Genomic DNA, 3,675 nt, shown 5'->3' with positions numbered 1-3,675 from the left:
TTGCCCTGCCAGCAGGGAGAAATGCATAGAAAATGGGTTTTTTTTCCCCAGCAGGACTGTAATCTCCCAGAATCCCCCAGGCAGCCCGGGAATCCTGGGCCTTGCCGTCCACCCGTCTCCGAGCGTCCCAGCGCCTAGAAAACGCATTTTTATTTTATATTATTTTAATTGCCCTGCCTGGAGGGGAGCAAGGCGCAGGGCCAACGGGGGTGGGGGGGATTGATTCGGCCGGCCTCCCCCTCCGGCTGGGCCGTCGGGGGCGCAGGGAGCGAAGGCGCCGGTAGGGGGAGCTCTGGAGCAACGGCAGCCTCCCTCCGCAAGCGGCCACGGCGGCGGCGGCGGCAAAGAAGGCACCGACTGGGCGACGGTCTCGGCGGGCAGAGCGGTGGAGGCGGCTGCGCTGATCGGGCAGAGCCCCCTTGGCTGCCTTCGGCCGAGCAGGAGAAGCCGGGCGGCGGGGCTCCAGATCCCCCGCGGCCGCCCCAGAGCCCCAGGCAGGCAGTGGAGAAGCCCTCGGTCGGCAAGCCGGCAGCCGCCGGGCGCAAGGCGGGCATCGGCGCGAGGAGAGGCAGCCAAGCCAGCCGAGGAGAGCCGGGCCGAGCTTTGCAACCGCCGGGGCGTCTCTCGCTCGGCTCCCTTCTCCTCTTCCTCCTCCTCCTCCTCCTCCTCTCGCCCCCTCCCCCCCCCAAAAAAGGGAGAGCCTTTTTTTTCCTTTCTCCTCTCCTTCTTTTTTTTTTTATCCCTCTTCCTTTCCTTTTTTTTCCCTCCCTTCTTCCCCCCCCCTTTTTTTTTGCACGCTGCTTTTTGCAAAAAAAAACCAAAAAAAAAACCGGGACCGTTGCGTCGGATCTCTCTTCTTCCCCCCCCCGCACCCCGCTGCGTTATCCCGATTTCTTCTCTCTTCCTCTTTCCCACTCCCTCCCCCTTTCTCTCTCTCTCCTTTTTTTTTTTTTGCACGCTCCCGCCGTTGGAAAGAAGAAGGAAAGGAAAGGAAAGAAAAAAAATCTCGGTCGCCTTCTTTGGAGAGGCGCCATTTTTCCGGGCCCCCCCCTGGCTTGGAAAGGAAAGGAGAGGGGAAATATATATATATATATATATATAATCCTCGGTGGCTTTCCTTTCCTTTCTTTTTTTTTGCATTCCCTTTCCTTCCTTCCTTCCTTCCTTCCTTCCTTCCTTTCTTTCTTTCTTTCTTTTCTTTCTTTCTTTCTTTCTTTCTTTCTTTCTTTCTTTCTTTCTTTCTTTCTTTCTTTCTTTCTTTCTTTCTTTCTTTCTTTCTTTCTTTCTTTCCCTCTCTCTCTCTCTTTCTCCCGGGTACGGGCGGCGCTGCGCCTGGCGCGCCCTCCCCCGGCTGACAGCGCCGCCGCCGCCGCCGGCCATGGCCCCGCCGCCCCTCCCGCACCGCTTGCCAGCGCCGGGCCAGGTCGGGGGGCTCCCGCGAGGGGCCTGGAGCGGGATCTAAGCCCGGCCCTCCCCCTCCCCGCTTTTCCGCGCAGACGCCTCTCCCCCACCCTCCCCCCTTCCCTTCCCTTCCCCTCCCTCCTCCCTCCCTCCCCGGCCAGCCGGACCTGCGCTCGGACGCGCCCCGCGCTCTCCGGGTCCCGCTTCCTCGGGCCGGCGCCGCCGAGCCAGCAGCAGCAGCAGCAGCAGCAGCGGAGCGCGGGAGGCGCCGGAGGAGATGGGTGAGTGTTGCCCGCGATCCTCAGCCTGGCTGGGTGGCTGGCGTGTAATTTGGGAGGAGGACGAGCGGCTTGGAGGGTGGGGAGAGCGGGAGGTGGTTGGGGGGGGAGGGCTGCCCGCGATCCTATCCTCCGGGGTGGGTGGGGGGGATGTTTTGGGCTGGAGGAGGACAATCGGCTTGGAGGGTGGGGAGAGCGGGAGGTGGTGGTGGGGGAGGGCTGCCCGCGATCCTATCCTGGGGTGGGGGTGGGCGGGATGTTTTGGGGTGGAAGACAATCGGTTTGCAGGCTGGGGAAAGCAAGCTTTCAAAGGGAGATGGGTGGTGGGGGAGTGCTGCCCGCGATCCTATCCTGGGGCGGGTGGGTGGGTGGGATGTTTTGGGCTGGAGGAGGACAGTCGGTTTGCAGGCTGGGGAAAGCGGGCTTTCAAAGGGAGATGGGTGGTGGGGGAGTGCTGCCCGCGATCCTATCCTGGAGGGGGTGGGTGGGATGTTTTGGGCTGGAGGAGGACAGTCGGTTTGCAGGCTGGGGAAAGCAAGCTTTCAAAGGGAGATGGGTGGTGGGGGAGTGCTGCCCGCGATCCTATCCTGGAAGGGGGTGGGGGATGGGTGGGATGTTTTGCGGTGGAGGAGGACCATTGGCTTGGAGGGTGGGGAGAGCGGGAGGTGGTGGGAGGGAGGGCTGCCCGCGATCCTATCCTGCGGGGTGGGTGGGATGTTTTCGGCTGGAGGACAGTGGGTTTCCAGGCTGGGGGAAAGCGGGCTTTCAGAAGGAGACGGGGCTGGCGGGTGAGTGTTGCCCGCGATCCTGAGCCCAGGTGTCTGTGTGTGTGTGTGTGTGTGTGTACACACGTTTGCGGAGAAGGCGTGGGGAGGGGGGGCGCGCGCGCGTCCGGACAATTGACTTTGAGGGTGGGGAAACCGCGCGGAGTGGGAGATGGGGGAGCGGTGCCCGCGATCCTGACCCCCGGCTGGGTGCGTGGGGTGGGTGGGGAAATGTTTGGGAGGAGACTGGGTGGGGTGGGATGGTGTAAGATCGACTTAGAGGGTGGGCAAAGCGGGCGCCGGGAGGAGACGGGGGGGGGCGGGGAAGCCTTGCCCGCGATCCTGAGCCCGGCTGAGAGGGTTTGCCGGAGGAGGAGGAGGGGGGGAGGAACGGGCTTTGGGATTGGGGGGCAAAAGAGGGGGAATCCCGTGAGGGGGGGGGGCATCCACTGGGCGAGGATTCCCGGATCCTCCTGCAAAGTTGAGCCGGCGCGGTCGGGCGGAGGGAAGGGAAGCCCAAAAGCTGCTGGAGAGCTAGAAGATCGGGAAAGGGGGCCGGATCCCGGCAGGGATCCCTTTTGCGGAGGGTTGACCCCCACCCACTCCCCCGTCCAGGGGAGCGCGGAGCGGCTGCTTGCCTTCCCCGGAGTCGGGGTGAAGTTGGAGGGGAGTGGTGGTGGTGGGGGGGGGCTGCAGTCTGTCCTCCCTCCCGAGGAAGCCTGGGTTTGTGTGTGTGTGTGTGTGTGTGTGTGTGTGTAGGGCAGCGTTTCCCAACCTTAGGAACTTGAAGATGCGTGGAGTTCAACTCCCAGAATTCCCCAGCCAGCATAGCTGGCTGGGGAATTCTGGGAGTTGAAGTCCACGCATCTTCAAGTTCCTAAGGTTGGGAAAACGCTGGTGTAGGGGGAGCCCATCCTCCTCGGGGCAAAGCTGTGTGTGTGTGTGTGTGTGTGTGTGTGTGAAGGAGGAGGGGGCTTCCTCACGAGTAAGCGGCGTTGCAAAAAAAAAAGGCGAGTTGCAAACGCGGGAGGGTTTTTTTTTGCGAAACGGCTGCCGGCCGTTTACTCGCGAGGAAGCCCATCCGCGCCCGGGTCGTGGGGAAGAGTCTTCCCTTTCCCCCTCCCCCCGCCCTCATTTAGATCCGGGGCCTGCGTGTGTCCTGCTGCACGGCTCTGGTCTTGCATGCGCGCGCGTGTGTGTGTACGTGCACGCGTGTCGTGTGTAAGGGGCAG

The 3,675-nt window shown here is 62.8% G+C and overlaps 1 protein-coding gene across 1 annotated transcript in view; it reads left to right on the top strand.

Moving 5' to 3' along the window:
• Window positions 1–1,576: 1,576 nt before the first annotated feature.
• SETBP1 (SET binding protein 1) overlaps window positions 1,577–3,675 on the top strand; it is a gene marked incomplete at its 3' end in the record, with an annotated part of 272,853 nt that continues 270,754 nt past the window's right edge. Inside the window, exon 1 of the mRNA XM_083354827.1 lies at window positions 1,577–1,682. The remainder of the gene's footprint in view (window positions 1,683–3,675) is intronic.

Source organism: Vipera ursinii (genome assembly GCF_947247035.1).
Source record: "Vipera ursinii genome assembly, chromosome: 2".
Taxonomy (NCBI): Eukaryota; Metazoa; Chordata; class Lepidosauria; order Squamata; family Viperidae; genus Vipera; species Vipera ursinii.
This window is presented reverse-complemented; position numbering and strand designations above follow the sequence as displayed.